The sequence below is a fragment of the Capricornis sumatraensis genome, chromosome 7 (assembly GCF_032405125.1).
Source record: "Capricornis sumatraensis isolate serow.1 chromosome 7, serow.2, whole genome shotgun sequence".
NCBI lineage: Eukaryota > Metazoa > Chordata > Mammalia > Artiodactyla > Bovidae > Capricornis > Capricornis sumatraensis.
Window position 1 is genome coordinate 91213274 of NC_091075.1, and position 23522 is coordinate 91236795.

The 23522-nt window shown below is 40.2% G+C and overlaps 1 non-coding gene across 1 annotated transcript; it reads left to right on the top strand.

Annotated features, from left to right (window-relative positions):
* The first annotated feature begins 7583 nt into the window (after positions 1 to 7583).
* Positions 7584 to 7690, top strand: LOC138082485 (U6 spliceosomal RNA). Its single transcript, XR_011145113.1, has one exon. It is a non-coding gene; the product is annotated as a U6 spliceosomal RNA (small nuclear RNA).
* The last annotated feature ends 15832 nt before the right edge of the window (positions 7691 to 23522 follow it).

Here is a 23522-nt window from a genome sequence, read left to right on the forward strand (position 1 = left end):
TAGTTAATTCTCTCAACAGTGTTTATTAGGTACCTACTGTATGCCAGGTACTGTTATAGGTGCTGGGACACAGCAATTTACAATTGGGAATCCTTACTCCTGGGGATTTTGCATTCTAGTCATGGACACAAGAAGAGCAATGAATATATTAGATAAACTTATAAATCATGGGTTACTGGGGCTATGAAAATAGTATGACAGGTGAGTTGGATAGAGATCAACAGGGTAGTGCCATTTTAAATAAACCAGACATGATTCAGGCTTAGGAACAGGGTTCCTGATTCTCAGCTTGGAATTTTTTTCCATGACAACACTGTTCTTCATGGTTTTCTATTATTGCTTCAGTTCCAGAAACATCTTCCCTTTTCTTGAGCAGTTAATTCATGACCAGAAAATCTGGAATTCTAGGGGCAACAGATAAGTGCTCATTAAAGCTGTAGATATACTTTAGCCCAAGGCTGAGGCTAGATGGAGGAGGACATAGTGGTGTTCCAAACAGTCATTTCAGGCAAAGAGAAGTGACTGCTTCTCTTTCTCACTATATTTACTGTTCAGGTCTTTTTTGACTTGATTTGCTTTACCATTAGATAGAATTATAGAAGCTTTTCGAGCTTTGTATCTTATGCTCATACTCAGTTGTGTCCAACTCTTTGCAACCCCATGGAGTGTAGTCTGCCAGGCTCCTTTGTCCATGGAATTCTCCAGGCAAGAATACTGGAGCAGGTTGCCATTTCCTTCTCCAGGGGATCTTCCCAACTCAAGGATCGAACCCACCTCTCTTGTGTCTTCTGCATTGCAGGCAGCTTCTTTACCACTTCATCACCTGGGAAGCCCTTTTCAAGCTTAAGAATGACTTATCTGGAGCTCTCCAACAGTTGGCCCACAGTCCTCTGGAATTACAGAATGAATTACTTGATATTTTAAGCACAGTAACCAACTTCTTGGGCTTTCCTGGTGTCTTAGCAGTAAAGAACCTGCCTGCCAATGCAGGAACTGCCAGAGATGTGGGTTGGATCCCTGGGTCAGGAAGATACTGTGGAGAAGGAAGCGGCAACCCACTTCAGTATTCTTGCAAGAAAAATCCCACGGACAGAGAAGCCTGGCAGGCTACAGTCCATAGGATCATAAAGAGTCAGACACGAATGAGTGACTAAACACTCACACACGACCAACTTCTTTCCTACCAGTCTCAGAGAATGATTTTAGGTAGAGTTCATTATTCTCTTGTGTGCCTTGACTAGTGAGATAACAAAACTGCTATTCATGTTGGCCGCTTGTTTACCTATAAAGAAAAGGGCACATCTTAGGTAAACGGAAACCTCTACTCAAAGGAAAAAAATTTTGACTCATCACTTTGAGTGGAGTCTTATAATGGCCAACTTTTAATATGTATGACTCAAAAAGAACAAATACATGTTTCAGAAAAAGAATGAGACATTCCCCAGTCCTTTGGCAGGTCTTAGTCAGAAATATATATGAATTATATTCCTACTTTATATGCAAAGTGTTCAATGGATGGTCATCTAAATCTCTACGTCTCTTTCTCTCATTTTTTTTTTAAATAAAAAGAACTTTTGTTAATTCAAATGAAAAGACACTTATGGCAACTGGGGGAAGGAAGTTGGGCAGTGTGGCAGTAATTGCAGAGTGAGTAATGTTTTGATTTCATTTTTTTCAAGTATAAGATGTTAACGTCTTTGCAAAGCATGGTTATACTCCACCCAAAATCTGTAGTAGAAAATAATACCCCTGCAATAAAAGCAAATAAGTATTTGCATAATAGTCATACTGACCAAAATCTGTAGATAAAACTCCATTGAATTTTGCCTACCCATGCTATACAGTTTGTGTGTGTGTTCAGTTGCTTAGTTATGTCTGATTCTTTGTGACCCCATGTACTGTAGCCTGCCAGGCTCCTCTGTCCATGGGATTTTCCAGGCAAGAATACGGGAGTGGGTTCCTATTTCCTACTCTGGGGAATTTTCCCTGCCTAAGAATCAACCCCCCCATTTCTTGTGTCTCCTGCACTGTCAGGCAGACTCTTTACCACTGCTCCGCCAATACAGTTCACTTATCTCTTTTCTCATCATTTCATGTCAAATACTGAATCTAGAAGAACAGTTCTATTTTCCTTGGGGCTCTTATTTCTTGATCTCTTTCTTATTCATCTGCCTTTTATCCCCCCTTACATTTTAGTTATCCTGATGGAAGATAAAGGAGGAAAAAAAAATGGTCAAAAATACTTCACATGTTCTTTTAAAGAGTCTACTATGTACCAGACTATTTGAGGCCCCTCAAATTCCACTCAACTGGAGTTTGCATGGGATTGGGAGGGGGTAGGACAAAAATAAGTAAATAAATGAAAGCAAGAATTATTTCACATTAAGGGAGTTAAATTAGTTTGAATGCTCAGGAAAGACTTCCATTAGATGGTGACAATATTTAAACTATGAATAGAAGCAATGCACAGCTCTGGTGACAGAGCTTTCCAGGCAGATCACAAGGCCTTAAGGCACAACTGACATGTCTGAGGATCAAAAAGGCATGGGAAGCCTGAGTACCACCTGGGATGCAGAGGTAGGCTAGAGTTTGAGAACCTTCAAGGGCTATGGTAAAGAGTCATTTATAGGAATAGTTTATTCTAGTTACAGTAGGAAGTCATTGAATGTATTTAAGCAGAGTAGTGATGTGATTTGATCTACATTTTCAGTGATCACCCTGGATGTTGTATCCAGGTAGGAGATGATGGTGTTTGGACTAATGTAGTAGTGGTAGCAGCAGTGAAGATGGAGAAATGCAAACAGATTTGAGAAGCATTTTGAATGTAAAGGTAAGAGGACTTATTGATGGATTAAATGGCAGTTTGTCAGGGGAGAAGGGAAAGAGGAATTGGAGAGAAGTTCTTGGCTTTTGGCTTGAGTGACTAGGTGGATAATGGTACCATTTACCAAACCAAGGAAGTCTTGGGGATGAGCCCATTTGTGGAGGGAGTAGCAAGAGCTCTGTTTTGGCCAGATGATTCTAGAGAAATCTCTAAGTCTCCCAAGTGGAGAATTACTGCTAATGACACCTTCCACTTATAGATTATATTATATACTTTAAATTTTTTTATTTGTGTGACTGATAGATTGATAGCATGGATAAGAAGGAGATATGAGTAAAGAGAAGGGGGAAGAAGCATGGAGGAGATGATTCTCACTGATGTGATTGCTGTTGGTGATGCCTTGCTAGGTAATCAATCCAGCCTTGGCCCTGCCATGTGCCTTTGAGAAAACATTCACTCCTTTTCCTCTCCCATGCCTTCCCCAGACCATCTTACTGGGGACTGAGATGATGCACTTTCCAGGCAGAAAATAGCAATTACTTTAAATATGCTTTCTTTACAATCCTTATTTGCCTTTGAAACCCTGTTATACTTCTTGATTTGTTATTCTAGTCGTCACATTGAGGCTTCATAATCTATGAACTCCTGGGTTCACTGTGTTCTAGGAATCAGGAAAAGAAAATGCTTACTCTTATTAAACAACAGTTCAGCATGTACCTTTGATATTTCAATAAATATATGTAACTCAACTGATTTACTTAAAGAAAAATTCACCATAAATTAACTCTGAAGACACATTTTATCAATGATTTGTTGTATTTCACACACGCAGCTGGGGGCTTCCCTGGTGGCTCAGATGGTAAAGAATCTGCCTGCAATGCAGAAGACCTGGGTTTGATCCCTGGGTTGGGAAAATCCCCTTAAGATGGGCTTGGCAACACACTCCAGTATTCTTGTCTGGACAATTCCCATGGACAGAGGAGCCTGGTGGGCTATAGACTATGGGTTACAAACAGTGAGAGACAACTGAGAGATTCAGCACAGCATACACTCAGTTACAAACCAGATTTTGATTTTCAGAAGAATGTTTTTTTAAATTAGAGCATGTTGCTTATGTCAATGATTATTATATTTAAAATTTTTTATTTCAAAATAGATTAATAGAAAATGGCAAAGATACTATAGAGAGGTCCACTGTACACTTCACCTGGCAGCAAATATTATTTTACAAAATCTTAATATATTTGCCTTTAATTAATTTGAAAGGCAAATTAATTCCCTTCCCCTGTGGCTTAGCTGGTAAAATATCCACCTGCAATGTGGATCAACCTGGGTTCAATCCCTGGATTGGGAAGATCCCTTGGAGAAGGAAAAGGCTACCCACTCCAGTATTCTTGCCTGGAGAATTCTGTGGACTATAGTCCATGGGGTCACAAAGAGTCAGACACTACTGTGTGACTTTCACTTTCACTTTCAATTTGAAAGGGCAGAGTCTCTCACAAGTAATTGGGTCTTTAGAAAAAATATATATATTTACATTTCTGTTGTATATATATCCAGAGTGAGTTACTGGGTCAGAAGGTATGCATATGTTAATTATTGAATTTTTAATTATAAAAGTAATACATGTCACTGTATAACATTTTAATAATACAATAGCAAAAAAATTAAACCACCTATAATCCAAGAACTGAGATATAAGCAACATAGGCTTTTATGTATAAATGGGCTTCCCAGGTGGTTTGTGGTAAAGAACCTGCCTGCCAATGCAGGAGATGTAAGTAATGAGGGTTTGATCCCTGGGTGGGGAAGATTCCCTGGAATGGCAACTCCTTCCAGTATTCTTACCTGGAGAATCCTATGGACAGAAGAGCCTGGCAGGCTTCGGTCCATAGAGGCACAAAGTCGGACGTGACTGAAGCGACTTAGCATGTATGCGCATCTGAGTGAGAGAAGAGTGTTCCAGGAAGAGGAACAAGCTTGTATAGACGTCTAATATAGACAAAGAATGAGTCTGTTTTCATACCTGAAAGCGTTTTATTGTGACTGGATTTTACATTATAAGAAATCTGTGTGGAAGTAGGCAGAACTCTACAGGGGCTTGTTAAAGAGGGTCTTAAAACTCCCAAATTAAATTTAGTCTTTATTCTAAGAGCAACAGAAAAACTATCATAGTTTTTTTAGGGTGAGAGATAATATAGTTTTAAGTTTTAGAAAGATCATTTATATAAAAACACTTCTGCTTATTGTATGAGAATGGAGTAGGGAAAAGCAAGATGTGAAGTGAGAAACAAGATTTTCTAGTAATCCAGGTGAGGTATAATGGGTATGTAGACGGGTGAAATGTCAGTGGATTAGCAGTCTTGGTTATTGATAGAATTTGGAGGATTAAGAGTGAAGGACAAGTCAGGGAGAGTTTAATGTAGTTGCTTATACAAGTAAGTAGCTGGTGGTTTGTTTTACAAACAAGAAAAGAGGAGATCCAGTGTCAGTGGGGAGATGATGGGTTGGTTTGGGATTGACTTGGCTAGGGTGAACCATAAATCATCCAAGTAGGTGTGTCAAAAAGACAGTAGACACACAGCTCTTCAATTCAGGTGAGAAGACTGTCTTGAAGATACAGGTTGGGAGTTATTAGCAAATAGGTTATTGCTAAGAGTCGGACACGACTGAGTGACTTCACTTTCACTTTTCACTTTCATGCATTGGAGAAGGAAATGGCAACCCACTCCAGTGTTCTTGCCTGGAGAATCCCAGGGACGGGGGAACCTGGTGGACTGCTGTCTATGGGGTCGCACAGAGTCGGGCATGACTGAAGTGACTTAGCAGCAGCAGCAGATTGTTATTACTTGGGTACAGGAAAATCTAATGAAAAGAAAAAGACTTGAGAGAGAAATAGCACTATTTTAAAACATGGAAGAGAAAGGAAAATAAACTGACAGTAAATAGTAGAATCAAAATTATCTAATCCTGGTGAAGCCAATGGAAGAGATTTTCAGTAATAGGGGTGTAGGCAACAGGGTCAAGTGCACCTGTGTGTATGCGTCACAAACCTCTAGAACTATAATCTTTTCAAACGTTGAGAACAGTTTACTCACTACTATGTATATGGTGTGGACCTCAAATGATATTTTATTAGAGAAGGAGGTTGACAACATTTGAACACAGAGTATCTTCATGAGTGAACATTAGGACCAGAAGGGTCATGGAAAGGTGTCAGAGATGGGCAGACTGGACCCAAAGCACCAGAGTGAGGGGCTACAGAGGTGAGGGGAAGGGGTGCTCCTAACCTCTCAACTCAGAGGATTCCTAGGGAGAGAAGGACAGGTAGGCATTTGAGCTCATCTCCTGGGAGTGATCATGTGCAGGAGGTGAGGAGGAAAACTGATGAATGAAATTAAGGAGGTGGGAAGATAACCTTCTGGACGAGAAAGCAGAAATGATCACAAGATATGTCCTAACATTTTAGACACTCTGTGGGCTCCTATCATTAATAATCCTTGGGTAGAAAAGAAGAAAAGAAACACACTATTAATCCATTTTTTTTCTCAGTGGTAAACAGTACAAAAGGGAGTCTAGACTATTTTAGTGTATTACAGTTTTGTTTATATAATAATGCTTTGACTTGGTTCAAGCCAGAATGTTCTAAAATTGGAACATTCCCTTCCCTCTTTCGATGTCTCCCAGAGGAGAAGGCAGACTCTCTCATTCCCTGTTCAGGGTATTATTTTTAAAATGTTATGAGAAACCCAAAACACCAAGAAAAGATCTAAGGACCTTAGGGATTGGGCTAGGTCTGCTGGACTTGCTATCAACAGCATGTTTGCTGTTTTCTTAACTATGCTTGTTATTATCTTTGGTTCAGGTCTGTGAACACATGTCATGCAAACTTATTAAGAAAGCTGTGGAGGAGCACAGCTCCTCCTGTCTTTCCACAGGAAAGACAAGATGTTTCACTTCTTCAGAAGCAGACAGTCCCATGAAGGCAAAGTTCACCATTTTTATCTCCATACCTCCAGCACCTCATACATAGAAAGTGATCAGTGAACATGAGGACACAGAGGGGGAAGGGGAGGATGAGACGAATGGGGAGAGTAGCCTTGACATATATACAGTACCATATGTGAAATAGCTAGCAAGTGGGAATTTGCTGTATAGCACTGGGAGTTCCTTTCAGTGCTATGCGATGACCTAGACACGTGGGATGGGTGGGGGTGGAAGGGAGGTTTAAGAGGGAAGAGATATATGTATACATATAGCTGATTCACTTCATTGTACAGCGGAAACTAACAACATTGGGAAGCAATTATAGTCCAATTAAAACAAAAACAAAAACACAAGCCTAAAAACCACAGGAGTGCTGCAATGAGGCTAGGCACAAAACCAAGAAACCTGAATACAAATTCTTCTTTCCAACTCTTTCAAAGCTGACAGCAGTGAATTGTGCAAGATGTAGGGCTTCAACCAGCACCATTTTTTATGAGCAAAATACATCTTAGTCTACAATTTGGAGCTAAGTTTGCCACTTCTGTCTTGTGGATCTGTCATCTTTACGTGTTCAATGTGAAAGCTGCTACTTTGCAGTTGTCTCCATGCAATGCTTGATTTTATGTTTGCAATATCAAGTTACTCTTTGGGAATTAAAGGCATTTTCATAATATGAGCATTTTGTGTATATTTGATACTGAAATACAAGAGTGTCGGTGGGGTAACCTCACTGAACAATCAGTAGAAACCAAACGTTAAGAACAAACGGCATGTGCTCGCTTCGGCAGCACATGTACTAAAATTGGAACGATACAGAGAAGATTAGCATGGCCCCTGCGCAAGGATGATACGCAAATTCGTGAAGCGTTCCATATTTTTTTATTTGGGAGAATGGCATTGTAACATGTATACTATCATGTAAGAATCGAATCGCCAGCCTATGTCTGACGCAGGATACAGCATGCTTGGGGCTGATGCACGGGGATGACCCAGAGAGATGTTATGGGGAGGGAGGTGGGAGGGGGGTTCATGTTTGGGAACGCATGTACACCCGTGGTGGATTCATGTCAATGTATGGCAAAACCAATACAGTATTGTAAAGTAAAATAAAGTAAAAATAAAAATTAAAAAAATATATATATAGGGGAAAACTCTTAATGGGTACATAGATAAAAAATATTGATAATTGATGAAAGTGAGTGATGGATGCATGGAGATTCATTATTTAACTTTATTTTTGTGACTACTTAAAATTTTCTATAATAATAAAACTTTTAAAAATAAAAAAAAAAGAACAAACGGCATGATATGACTACGTGTGATGGCCCTTTGAAAGTTATATTTATGAGCTGGTATATTTTATTTTTTATAAAAAGCCAAGTCTTGAAATTATAGGCTTCTGTAAAAAAATGAAAAAGTGACTTCAGACAATCCAATTAGGATTAAAATTTTCACATAATCCAACTAGGAATAAAATTTCCCTTTGAAAGAAAAATTCTTAAGCTAGAAGGATAATTTTTCAAATATTTATATTAATGATATTCGAATTTAAACCATATTGAGGTAATCTACTAGAGAAAAAGAGGAGTGAATGAAAATCACTCCACACCTGTCCTATGCTAGCCTTGCCTCTGTTGCTGAAATCATGATCTTTGGACTTAAGCTCTGTTTCTGTTTCCTCATCTGTTAAATGAGGGGAGTTGTGTGAGAACATTTGTCTACAACCACACAGATCGAAATTCCTCTTTATTGTTAGACACTTTATACTTTTTCCTATTATTTAATATTTTATTTGAAAGCAATATAATCTCTTTGCAGATATAATTCAGTGGAACTTGATCTAGTATTCTCTCCATAAGGCAAAAGTAGAGGTAAGTCAGTCAGTTCAGTCACTGGGTCATGTCCGACTCTTTGCGACCCCATGGACTGCAGCATGCCAGGCTTCCCTGTCCATTCCCAACTCCCGAAGCTTGCTCAAACTCATGTCCATCGAGTCAGTGATGCCATCCAATCATCTCATCCTCTGTCATCCCTTTCTCCTCCTGCCTTCAATCTTTCCCAGCGTTAGGGTCTTTTCTAATGAGTTAGTTCTAAGAAATTTATAATTAAATAATATGTGTTTTATATAAATGTGCAGCTTTAGAAACACTAGAAGACATAATGGAACAGAGAGATGCTTGTACATATTTATAAACAGCAAATTTACATTTGAGAGAAGTAAATAGTTCATAAGCCACTCTACATAAGAAGTGCCCAGAAATAAAAGCCCAGGACTCTGGTTGTGGACAGTAGGAGAAAAAACAATGTCAGGATGAGTGAAAACAGACCAGACTGATTTATAGATGATAAAAGGAAAGAAATGGAGAACATAAGGAAGCATGACACTTCTTTGACAGCTTTATTGGCTGTTTCTTTGTAAAATGTTTTAGTCCTGATGATTTTACTGCTTCATCTGAAAAGATTAAAAAAATGCTTGCAGAGTAAACAAATTAGTAAGTCAAATACCACGGAGAGGTTGGAGAAATAGAGAGTGCTGTGGAGTTGCTGTTTCTTAAGATGTAGTTAGAAGACTTCTCTGAAGAGGGAGATTTGCACGGGGAACAGAAGGAAACAAGGAAGATCATGCAAAGATAAGGAAGACTCTGGGTCAGAGGGGCACTTAGAATGTGCCAGCAGCTGCAGGGAGGCCAGGGCAAGAAGACAGAACGTATGTGGCAAAACACAGACAAAGCAGAGGATATGGCCAGAGAGTGGGAGGAGGAGATCACATGGTAACTTGAAAGCCATCATGACCTCTGACTTGTATCGCAGTGAGGTGGGAAGCCGCTGGAGATACTGAGCCAACAGGATGAGGCTTGTACTTGAACAGAATCCTTTGTTTATTTTATTCATTCAGAATGAATAGGTTTTCAGTTGAAAACAGAATATAAGGGTAGGAGGGAAGAGAAATCTGACAAATTTTGCCTAATGTTTAAAATACAAGAAAAATGATAAATTTCCATTTTCCACTAACTTCATGGTACCTAAACATCCCACATAATAATTAAAAAAAAATCTTTTTTTATGTGAATCACTTTTAAAGTATTTATTGAATTTGTTACAATATGGCTTCTGTTTTATGTTATGTGATTTTTGGCCTCAAGATATATGGGATCTTATCTCCCCCACCAGGGATCAAACCTGCACCCCCTGCATTGGAAGGCAAAATCTTAACCACTGGATCACCAGGGACGTCCCATGCTTTGTCTTTGAAGGACAATTTTGCACTCTTAGAATCCTAAAGATCAAATATTTTGTTCACATATTACTAAAGAATATCCTCACATTTGATGACAAAGTTTTGTTTTCAGTTCAGTTCAGTCGCTCAGTCGTGCCTGACTCTTGCAACCCTATAAATCGCAGCATGCCAGGCCTCCCTGTCCATCACCAGCTCCCGGAGTTCACTCAGACTCACATCCATCAAGTCAGGGATGCCATCCAGCCATCTCATCCTTGGTCGTCCCCTTCTCCTCCTGCTCCCAATCCCTCCCAGCATCAAAGTCTTTTCCAATGAATCAACTCTTTGTATGAGGTGGCCAAAGTATTGGAGTTTCAGCTTCAGCATCATTCCTTCCAAAGAACACCCAGGGCTGATCTCCTTCAGAATGGACTGGTTGGATCTCCTTGCAGTCCAAGGGACTCTCAAGAGTCTTCTCCAACACCACAGTTCAAAAGCATCAATTCTTTGGCGCTCAGCCTTCTTCACAGTCCAACTCTCACATCCATACATGACTACTGGAAAAACCATAGCCTTGACTAGATGGACCTTTATTGGCAAAGTAATGTCTCTGCTTTTGAATATGCTATCTAGGTTGGTCATAACTTTCCTTCCAAGGAGTAAGTGTCTTTTCATTTCATGGCTGCAATCACCATCTGCAGTGATTTTGGAGCCCCGCAAAATAAAGTCTGATACTGTTTCCCCATCTGTTTCCCATGGAGTGATGGGACCAGATGCCATGATCTTCATTTTCTGAATGTTGAGCTTTAAGCCAACTTTTTCATCAACATTATTTTACATAAATAAGTCATCTGTTGGGCTTCCCTGGTGGCTTAGTGGTGGAATCTACCTGCCAATACGAGAGATACAGTTTCAATCCCTGATCCAGGAAGAGTCCACATGCTCTTGAGCAACTAAGCCCATGCGCCACAACTATTGAGCCTGTGCTCTAGAGCCCAGGAGCTGAAACTACTTTCTCACTGTGATGAGAAACACACATACTGCAACACCAGAGTAGTCCCCAATCCCCACAGCTAGAGAAAAATCCACACAACAATGGAGACCCGGCATAGACAAAAAACAAAAATCAATCAATAAATACAATTATATATATTTAAAAAACCAGGGCTTTTGTTAGGCTTGCAAATCCTCAGATTGTACAGAGCTTTCTGTTTTTACATATGTACCTCAACTGCAACCCTTTAGTGACATGTTCTCATGCAGACAATGTTCTAGAGCTTGGAATTTTTAAGTTGCAAAAACATACCTAGAATAACAGGCAAAGATTTATGAGATAAGAAGTGGTCATTAACTCAAGTCTATGATTTAATGCATTTAAGATTAATACCCTTAGCAAAATCAGTAGCCTAAGTTTAAATTCTGGGTTCTCAGCCTTCCCTTATTAAGGAGTCATCTCTTATCCACTCTCTCTCAAGCACTTCCTGATTGTCATGCCTGTGTAGAGAATATGACTCTTACACTACAGACTTAAGTATATGGGAAAATTCACATTCACTTAAAAGACAATATTAAATCTGACCTTATTCCTTATTCTGCCAGAATTGCAAGAGATTTAATTTCAGTCATTAATGGGACTCCTTGGCTTCTACCACCCCACCTCCCAAATATGACTAAGATCCCAGGAGACATATGAAAAAGAAAACATTTGGAGAATGTTCCTCTAGTCTTGAAATCTGCCAAAGGCCAATTTTACAAGCCGACATGGTTTGGTGAAGTGCAGAGATGCATGCTGGCAGCACAGAAGTCTTTGCCAATTCAGAAATTTCAAATCTTGATCTAACTTTCCTAGCTATAAAATTGAAGATTTCCCCAGAGTCCTGTCACCTCTCAAAATCTGAGAGAACTTCAGGGTTCTCATTTCTAGTTGAAATTCAAATCTTATTGCTTTTCTTAGTCTAGGATAATGTGCCTTCTTTCCCATCCTCAAGTCTCTTTCTCCTCAAAGACACTCTGCTCTCTCTCACCACCTCCCTCCCCAGCAGAATTGCTGGGATAACTGTCTTAATTACTTCAGGTTTTCCAGGAGAAGAAAATGCTAGTTTTTAGACCTCTTCTGCTTTAGAATAAATAAGCATGGAGCCTCCCTGAGCCAAGAGTATAAAAAGCACAGGGAACATAAACCATAGACTAATAATTCTGTGAAGTAGCCCATCACACTTGGAAAGACCCTTACCATACCGATATGAACCTTGGCCCTGATTATCTACTCTTCAGATAGTTGTGTGCTGAGGAAGAGTAATAAATAAATACAGCACACTCTGAAGTCCTCAGATATTTTTAGTCTTTCTAGTTCCTCACTTCATTAGTATGATACTTTATCCTTAGAGTTTTGCCATTAAAACTCACTGCAGAGTCCAATTGCACATGGCAGGGCTAACAATGCACTCTCTCATTTGGGCCTGGAGAAAAACAACAGCCAACTCCCCAGGCCTTTTCTTGCATGACTGCAGCCGGTATAGCTTACTTTCCTAACATCCTACTGACCTACTGACATGCCTGAGGTCCTGAGCCTTGTCGTAGGATCACCTAAATAACAGCTCCATAGGAGGTTAAGTTGCAAAGGAGGAGACATTTTCTGCTTCATTGAGTTGTGCTGTGATCTCATGTAATGGTACTGTGAATGAAGACAAAGGGAGTTCTGGGAAAGAAAAATCTCCTAATTCACAGGGTTCACAGAATAAGCTTTATAACAAAGGGAACAATTCTTTTTGACTTTGTGAATTGACCCAAACAGCTCCTTGACTCTTAAGTTTCCTGGACTCTGCTCACTTTTGAGCCCCATGACCTTCCTTGAGGACAACATAGTCAGCTCGTGCTTTGTATCCTCTTTCCATAGCCTTGGCAAGGGACGTGGCTATGAATGCAACTTTACTGACTTTATTTCACATCCACTTTCCCAGAGAAATTTCTGGGAATAAGAAGGAAATTTGTTGGTTCCATTTTTCCTTAGTCGATTTGATTTTTATTGAGCCTATTCTTATTGTTCTTTGACATGATTACATCATAATAAATGATACAAGCAACTTCATTAGTAGGACTATGAAACAGTAGAAACACCTAACTTCAACAAGGGAGGCAGACAGCTGTGAGGCTCCTATTTCTTAACAAGGTCTTTTATGGGGTTACATCTGAAATGACTCTGCCATTTGGTGTCATTTGGTGGTTAAATGACTAGAGTCATTATTCATTCATCAAACATTTGCTCTGTCCTGCCACAGACCAGTATCAGTTCAGTTCAGTTCAGTTCAGTTCAGTTGTTAAGTCATGTCCAACTCTTTGCGATCCCATGGATTGCAGCACACCAGGCCTCCCTGTCCATCACCAACACCCGGAGCTTACTCAAACTCATGTTCATCCAGTCAGTGATGTCATACAAACATCTCATCCTCCATCATCCCCTTCTCCTCCTGCCTTCAATCTTTCCCAGCATCAGGGCCTTTTCCAATGAGTCAGTTCTTCACATCAGGTGGCCGAAGTATTGGAGTTTCAGCTTCAACATCAGTCCTGCCAATTAATATTCAAGACTGATTTCCTTTAGGATGGACTGCTTGGATCTTCTTGCAGTCCAAGGGACTCTCGAGAGTCTTCTCCAATACTACACTTCAAAAGCATCAATTCTTCGGTGCTCCGGTTTCTTTATAGTCCAACACTCACATCCATACGTGACTACTGGAAAAACCATAGCTTTGACGAGATGGGCCTTTGTTGGCAAAGTAATGTCTCTACTTTTTAATAAATTGTCTAGATTTGCCATAGCTTTTCTTCCAAGGAGCAAGCACCTTTTAATTTCATGGCCACAGTCACCATCTGCAGTGATTTTGGAGCCCAAGAAAATAAAGTCTGGCATTGTTTCCTTTGTTTCCCCATCTACTTGCCATGATGTGATGGGACTGGATGTCATGATCTTCATTTTCTGAATGTTGAGCTTTAAGTCAACTTTTTCACTTTCCACTTTCACTTTCATCAAGAGGCTCTTTAGTTCTTCTTCACTTTCTGCCATAAGGGTGGTGTCATCTGCATATCTGAGGTTTCTGATATTTCTCCTGGCAGTCTTGATTCCAGCTTGTGCTTCACCCAGCCCGGCATTTCTCATGATGTGCTTTCTCCTGCAATGCAGGAAACTGGGGTTCAATCCCTGGATCAGGAAGATCCCCTGGAGAAGGGAAAGACTACCCACTCCAGCATTCTGGCCTGGAGAATTCCATGGACTGTATAGTCCATGGGGTCACAAAGAGTCAGACATGACCGAGTGACTTTCACTCACTCACTCACTCTGCATATAAGTAAAATAAATAGGGTGAGAATATGCGGTCTTGACATACTCCTTTCCCAATCTGGAACCAGTCTGTTGTTCTATGTCCAGTTCTAACTGTTGCTTCTTGTGTGAGATTTCTCAAAAGACAGGTCAGGTGGTCTGGTATTCCCATCTCTTTCAGAATTTTCCAGTTTGCTGTGATCCACACAAAGGCTTTGGCATGGTCAATAAAGCAGAAATAGATGTTTTTCTGGAACTCTCTTGCTTGTTCGATGATCCAATAGATGTTGGCAATTTGATCTCTGGTTCCTCTGCCTTTTCTAAAACCATCTTGAACATCTGTAAGTTCTTGGTTCACATACTGTTGAAGCCTGGCTTGGAGAATTTTGAGCATTACTTTGCTAGTGTGTGAGATGAGTGCAATTGTGCAGCAATTTGAACATTCTTTGGTATTGTCTTTCTTTGGGATTGGAATGAAAACTGACCTTTTCCAGTCCTGTGGCCACTGCTGAGCTTCCCAAATTTGTTGGCATAATTGAGGGCCACTCTTTAACAGCATCATCTGTAAATAACTCAACTGGATTTCCATCATCTCCACTAGCTTTGTTCATAGTAATGCTTCCTAAGGCCCAGTTGACTTTGCATTCTATGATGTTTGGCTGTAGGTGAGTAATCATACCATCATGGTTATCTGGGTCATGAAGATCATTTTTGCATAGTTCTTCTGTATATTCTTGCCACCTCTTCTTAATATCTTATGCTTCCGTTAGGTCCATATCATTTCTGTCCTTTATTGTGCCCATCTTTGCATGAAATGTTCCCTTGGTATCTCTAACTTTCTTGAAGAGATCTCTAGTCTCTTCAGACCAGTATACAGACCAGTATAGTTAACACATATCCCTTATTGAAATGGTCCCAAGTTTGAGCTTTCTGTTAAAACACAAATTCAAAGCAGAACAAATCCAGACATGCTTTTAAAATATGAACGTCAATGTTTCTGGATGTACAATACTTGAAATCAGGGATCAGGTAGCTATATATATATTTTTTAATGTCAAAAATATAGTTCCTGAGCTTCCAAGGTAAAGCAGAATGTTAGCCTTTGGCATACTCATTTATTGTCCTAAGCAGTTCACCCTCTAGTGAGTTAACTTTACTTCTGGAACTTGTTTATTCTTTCTCCTTGGTGTAGCTTGACTATTTAGAAAAATAGCCCAAAACATCAGATTGGAATATTAAGTGATATCCTGTTTAGCATCTTTAAAAAGTTGTTTAATGGGGAAGGGTATATAAACATATTTTACATTTTCTTTTTGTTTTATTTCTCATCTAAGCTTTGTTCTTCCTCCTCTCCTTCCTCCCCCTCCCTTTCTTCCCCCCTTGCTTCTTCTTCTTTCTCCTTCTCCTTTTTTTCCGCCTTCCTTTCTTCTCTCTTCCTTACCTCTCTTCTTCTTCTCATTCATTCTCCTCATTCTCTTTATTCTTATTCCTGAGTTTATTAATTTCCCCTAGTCTGCAGGGAAATCTGGGATTCCATATAAGGCAGTGATGATGGTGAGAGGTGTGTCCTTCACTTGGGGAAAAGAATAGGTAAGATAGGCTTTGGATTAAGGGGAAAAAATGCTAATTTTATGGTTTTAACCTAAACTTTCCATTGTTGGGGCTTTATTGTCAGAAACAAGTGACTTATGTATGAATGTCTTTGATTGTCCATTCTGGTAAGCAAATATGCTATTGGGATTTTAAATTATGAAATGTGCTGTCTCAAATTTCTGTAAATTCCATATGGTGAAACTATATGCTAGGTGAATGGTCCTTGACCCCAGAACTGAAAAACCTCATCATCTGAAATGGAAACTAAGAACAACTCAAATTCTATTATAAAAGCTAAATAGTGACATAATAAACACTTTAAGTTGAATGCTCACAGAAAGTTTTGAGAAAACTGAAGCATATAGAGATTAAATAACTAATCTAAGATCACACAGCAATAGGACTTGAGTCATGACTTGAACCTACACAATCTATGAGGCATCTCTTGAGGCAATGAAGAGTCACAGTGAAAGAAGGACCTGAAGCTAACAAAACCTTTAGAGGAGAAATCATGTTTCAGTTTAGCATTGAAGGTTACGTGGTAAACTAGTCATCTTAGGTAAACAAGACAAGTGAGGATGTTTTATGTACATGAAGGAGAGAGAGAGAGGTTGTCAAATGGTCAGGAACAGTATAGAAACTTTATATCTAATAGATCAGATATTCTTCTCTTGCTTCTCTTTCGTTGGTCAGTTATCCATGCACATGTTGGTACTGATCTGTCATAATTAGATAACTGACCAAGGGAACAGAATTGAAAACACAAACTCAGAAATTGACTTCTGCATGAACACTTATTAAGAAAGACGTAGTATTACATATCCATGGAGAGAACTGCTGGGACAGTTGAGTATTTGCATGGGCAAAATTAAACTTGACCCTATATTGGATGCTATGATGTCTGTCCAGATCCCCCCTTCAGGATGGTAACCCTAATCCTTCAGCTGCCAGGAGTATTGCTAGCTGATAGCTCAAAGCAGAATCCCACCTCAGGTATTTCCTTTGGCCTAAAGCAGATACCTTGTGCAAAGCTGTGACCCTTTCTGAGGGTTTCTTATCTCCAAAGTCTGGGTGATGTGGGCGTAAAAACCTATCGATATGAGGCATCTTAGAAGGGCAAACCCAGATCTACAGCTCCCCATGGAATCTGCTGGGGCCTCTGCTGCATCTGTTCTATAATCAAGTTTTTCCTTGTCCAACCCTACTTTCCTCACTTTCGGCTGGGTGTTGTCCCTAAAAGCATTCTCCAATAAACAACACATGTGCAAGTTACCATCTAAGAATCTGTTTCCTAGGGTGGTGGTGGTAGTTTAGTCACTAAGTCTGGGTCCAACTATTGTGACCCATGGGCTGCAGCTACCAAGCTCTTCTGTCCATGGGATTTCCCAGGCAAGAACACTGGAGTGGGTTTCCTAGGGAGGTCTACCTATGACAGACCCCTGACCCATACATACCTTGAAATCAACTGCAGGTAACTTACAATAAAGGTACCAAGAGATAAAAGAATTTGTACAAATTCACACATCTAAAAGTGATAGAGCTGGAATTTAAGCCTGCTCATTCAGGCTCTATAGAGCTTCCTTTCATAACCACTAATGGCAAAGAAAATAAATCCACCATAAGTGCCTGGAATGTCATGAATGAATCACACAAATATACCATGGAGCAAAAAAAATCAAGGCACAAAAATACAAACAGTATGCCTCTATTTAGGTGAAGTACAAAACCAGGCAAAATGAGTTGTATTGTTTAGGAATGCATGCAGGGCAAAAAAAAACCAGGAAGTAGTTATCAGAAGAGGCAAGAGAAGAGGCTGGCATTGGAAAGGATTTTATTGGGGTGCTAAGAATGTATTATTTCCTGATCTGGGTGGTGGTGGTTACACATATGTTTACTTTCTCAATAATATTTTAAGGTAGAGATTTTTATTCTTATCCACTTAACTTCATATTATTTTAAAAATAGAGGAAATAAAGAAAAGCATTGTGTGAGAGAAGAAGGGACTGCAGGGGCGTGCCCTTGAAGGATCTCCCAAAAGTCATGATCAGAGAATCTTGTTTGTAACTACTAATGTGGTTTTTAGCCATTAACTATGAAATTTTGCAAAAGTCTCTGCAAGTTGTCTGGTTTTGAAAAGGGAACTCTGGAGTCCTGGCTGGAGTTCTGGTGGTTCAGACAGAGGTTTTGATTCTGATCTCTCTCCCTAAGGAGTCCTAGGGAACTGAACTATTTTCCTCCCTCTGAGCTTTGAATGCTAAGTCACTTTAGTCATGTCCAACTCTGTGCGACCCCATGGACTGCAGCACACCAGGCTCCTCTGTCCATGGGATCCTCCAGGCAAGAATACTTGAGTGGGTTGCCATTTCCTCCTCCAGAAGATCTTCCCTTCCCAGGGATTGAACCCACATCTCTTAAGTCTCCTGCATTGGCAGGCAGGTTCTTTACCACCAGCGCCATCTCGGAGGTCAAAAGTGCCACCTGAGCTTTAAGGCCCATGTTTTAATCTACCTGAACAGCATTCTCTCCTGCATGCATTTAGGTGCCTCAGAACCAATGTATTTGAAACAAAACTCATCAGTAGCAGAATGAACTTTAAAAATTCCTTTCCTCCTTTTATTGAGTTCATACAGGTTGAGATGACTAAGGGACACAGCCCAGAATATTGTTAATTTGATTGGTGTAACGGATTGGATTACCCTGTAGGTAGCATAGCTCTTTGTCTTCCTTCCACTCTCTGTGATTCGTCCCAGAGACAGCCAGAGATGAAGGGTTGATAATGAGCTCAGCAAGGAGGGAGGCACTGGGAGTATGAGAATGGTGTACAAAAAGACAAAGGGCCTTTGTGATGGGAGAAAAGAGTAAGAGGAAGGTGTCTGAACTTCCTCAACTGACTTTAATGGGATGAGCAATGAAGTGAACAGAAGGTCAACAATAGTGACATTGCTACAGTTAGAGAAGTGTGTGACACAATAGGGCATAGTAGAAGTCACTTTAGACTCCTAAGCTATGCCCACCTTGCATTTCTTTTGTAGTTTTTTCAGACATTTGTCAGACTAACATTTAGGCCATGAGAACAAGGACTTTGCTGTCCCTGCTTCTCTCAATATGAACACAGTTGTGGAGGCTCCACATGTATTCAGTTTAGCAACAGCTGCACTCAATATGTCAGCAAATTTGGAAAACTCAGCAGTGGCCACAGGACTGGAAAAGGTCAGTTTTCATCCCAATTCCAAAGAAAGGCCATGCCAAAGAATGCTCAATATACCACACAACTGCACTCATCTTACACGCTAGTAAAGTAATGCTCAAAATTCTCCAAGCCAGGCTTCAGCAATACGTGAACCATGAAATTCCAGATGTTCAAGCTGGTTTTAGAAAAGGCAGAGGAACCAGAGATCAAATTGCCAACATCTGCTGGATCATCGAAAAAGCAAGAGAGTTCCAGAAAACATCTATTTCTGCATTATTGACTATGCCAAAGCCTTTGACTGTGTGGATCACAATAAATTGTGGAAAATTCTGAAAGAGATGGGAATACCAGACCACCTGACCTGCCTCTTGAGAAACCTATATGCAGGTCAGGAAGCAACAGTTAGAACTGGACATGGAACAACAGACTGGTTCCAAATAGGAAAAGAGTACCTCAAGGCTGTATATTGTCACCCTGCTTATTTAACTTATATGCAGAGTACATCATGAGAAATGCTGGACTGGAAGAAACACAAGCTGGAATCAAGATTGCCAGGAGAAATATCAATCACCTCAGATATGCAGATGACACCACCCTTATGGCAGAAAGTGAAGAGGAACTCAAAAGCCTGTTGATGAAAGTGCAAGAGGAGAGTGAAAAAGTTGGCTTAAAGCTCAACATTCAGAAAACGAAGATCATGGCATCTGGTCCCATCACTCCATGGGAAATAGATGGGAAAACAGAAACAGTGTCAGACTTCATTTCTGTGGGCTCCATAATCACTGCAGATGGTGACTGCAGCCATGAAATTAAAAGACACTTACTCCTTGGAAGAAAAGTTATGACCAACCTAGATAGTATATTCAAAAGCAGAGACATTACTTTGCCAACAAAGGTCCGTCTAGTCAAGGCTATGGTTTTTCCTGTGGTCATGTATGGATGTGAGAGTTGGACTATAAAGAAGGTTGAGCACCAAAGAATTGATGCTTTTGGACTGTGGTGTTGGAAAAGACTCTTGAGAATCCCTTGGACTGCAAGGAGATCCAACCAGTCCTGGAGATCAGTCCTGGGATTTCTTTGGAGGGAATGATGCTAAAGCTGAAGCTCCAGTACTTTGGCCACCTCATGCGAAGAGTTGACTCATTGGAAAAGACTCTGATGCTGGGAGGGATTGGGGGCAGGAGAAGAAGGGGACAACAGAGGATGAGATGGCTGGATGGCATCCCTGACTCGATGAACGTGAGTCTGAGTGAACTCCAGGAATTGGTGATGGACAGGGAGGCCTGGCGTGCTGTGCTTCATGGGGCCGCAAAGAGTCAGACACGACTGAGCAACTGAACTGAACTGAACTGAAGCATATGTTAGACATCAAGTTTCTGAGCAGGGCTCTGAGAACCACTGTTAAGATATTCTCTCCTGTCTTGTAGCTCACACTATGGCTGAAGAAACAGATCAAATGGTGAGGGTGGCTCCAGGCCTCAGGCTCTGGGTCAGATTTGGGGGATGAAAGAAAGGAATAATCGTGACCCTTGTCTTTAAGGAGTGTACCTAGAAGCTAGAGTAATCAAGGTAGAAAAAGTGTTGTACACTATGGTGCAACTTTCCATGGGGAGTGTTGGATTGGGAGAAGAGTTGTGAAAAGGAATTCTGAAAGAAATAGTTGAAGACCTGTTTTTTTTTTTTTTTTTTAATAAACAGCCATTAGGATCATTTAAAATGCTTTATATTTTTGAAAAAGCTTTTTCAGTTTATATTTTTTCTTCTTACAGTTTTCATAGTGCCTTGAACACAGAATTGGAGGAGAAATTTTGAGGAAGGGACTGACTAAGTGTCAGTGGTTAAGACTTCCAGAGCAGACATCTCCACTGGAGTATAAATATGTGTTTCTTTCAAGGAAAATTTCTTGGAATATTAGTGGAATAACATTTTAATTAAGGTCCTTTTATTATAGCATAGAACAATGGGGCATGATTGGGAAAATGAAGAATTACAGTCTTGAATGCTCAATGGATCTTTGAAAAAACCGCAGCATATTTTAGATCCACTGATTGATGATTTACGGTCCTAACCCGTCATACACTGACATTTGTTAAGACAATTTGTTTCGTTTTAAGAACATCTTTTTCTTTTTTTCATCATTAACACAGAGAACAAATTTATATTTGTTCTTTGAAGGGTTTCTAATGTGTTGGAATTTCAACAGTAGGAATTCATTTCTCAACTTGCATGAATCACTTAAAGAGACATCAAACTGCTCATGAATTAATAAGCTGACCGTGATTGTCATTTCCTGTTGGGAGACATTCACAGTTAGCACAGGAGGAGACTGCATACGAGGTACTGCTTCATCTTGTCTCTTAGGATATGTTTTCAAAGGTCTGAAGTTTACATTACATTTATAGGAACAAATGTCACTGAATTAAAAGAGAGGAATCTTCATCTTAGAATAAGGCTGTGGAGTCAGATGGTGGTCCCAGGAGGGCCTGCTACACTTAACCTTTAGCTGAAACTCCTTTCTCACACGCACCAACTCAGGATACGCTGCTTCATTCTCTGTAGCTACTTGTCAGGCTTGTGACTCAAGAAACTGAAATATGAGCCAAATGAAATGTTGCACAATTCAGCCTGCTCATTTGTAACACATATAATTTTGATCAAATATGGCAGCCTTGAGTGCTCTAAGAGGAGGAGAAATGAAGCAAGAAGTGAAATGGTCTGACCCTGGCTGCAAAGGGCAACAGGATGCCATCAGACTCAAGGTTATGCTGTTAGCCCCTTGTAGTACTGAAGTGGCAGGTCCATGACAAATTTATGCAAATACTACATGGAAAAAAATTTCTCGAAAGCAATCTTTGTGCCAAATGTTTTCTGGTTTTCTTTGGCCTAGGCTATGGAAGACATTCGCTTAGAGTCTAGCTCTTCCAATTTTCCTTTAAGCTAGGGCCAAGGAGTGGTTATTTCACAGAAAGCCCAAGGCCCTGCGAACAGGGCTAGGAGTGAGAGAGGTCCTGGGGCAGAATGAGAATACCAGGAGGTTTTCACTGACATTCTAGTTCTTTCTCAACCACCCCTTCCCATCTCAGAGCAGCTAGGGTTCATTGAAGGAATGGTAGTTATCATCTCAACCTGGAAACAGAGGTGCCTGGCACTTGAGGGTGAAACCACATTGCTTTACTCAAGACCTGACTCAAGAATTCCCCGGTGATCCAGTGGTTAAGAATCCACCTGCCAATGCTGGGGACATGGGTTTGATCCCTGGTCTGGGAAGATTCCATATGCCCCGAAGTAACTAAACACGTACACCATACACCACAACTACTGAGTGTAGTGCTCTAGAGCCCATGCTCTGAACAGGGGAAGCCACTGCAGTGAGAAGTAGCCCCTGCTCGCCGCGACTAGATAAAGCCAGCCCGCAGCAATGAAGATCCGTGTGGACCGTCAAAATATAAATAAATGAATAAATAAATTATATTAAAAATCCAACTCAAAAAACTGTCTCCTCATGACTAATAGAACGTGAACACTGACTTCTTAAAGTGAAAATACAGTGACCATTAATATCAAAAAGAAGTTTCATGAAAATAAAGTAAATGTCCAGAATAAGTAAGTAATCTACAATAGGAGAATTCTAGTCCCCAGGTCCTTTTGGAGCCCATTGTTGGTCAATGTTTTTCCAAGTGTCAATTAGTTCCACCTGCCATACTGTATGAACATCCTGCCCCCTGGGACCTCTGTCTTCCATCTGCATCATTCTCTACGTGGTAGCTCCATTTTTCTCCTTCGCTTTCATTTTTCTAATTTTACCCATCCAGGCAGCTCTTGTGGCAGAGAGTGCTTGTCCTAGGAATTTATCCTCATGGACTGATTGGTGAAGGTGGTTCTTTTGACACCAACCACGGGTCTAGAAATGAAATGTTAAAAGATCAAGAATTTATTTCTTGTGAACATCCCTTCCCAAATGTCCTGGACTGATGAAGCATTCTGTATATCCAAATTACTGTGTGTATATTTCAAGTAGGAATTCTCAGTGACCAGTTCTGGGGCCACTATCATTACTCTCACACCATTTCTATTAAAAATACTGTTCTATGCAATGACAAAAGAAAACCTGTATGCCCTGGGATAAGGTGTGTTAAATTATCCTAAGTGAAAATGGAGAGAGATATCACTTACAAGTGGAAGGGATCTAAAAAATAATCTACCTCCAATTCTCTCAATTTGCTCCGTGATGAGCAAAGGGAGGTTTGGAGAGGATATTCATTTATAGCTATAATAGTCAGTGGTAATCAAGTCCCTGATTTCCTCTTCTGGGGACTGTTAATTACAACATGATGTCTACTATGCTACCATTATAGCAAGGGCCACAGAAAAGTGCATTCAGCCCAACAAATGGTTA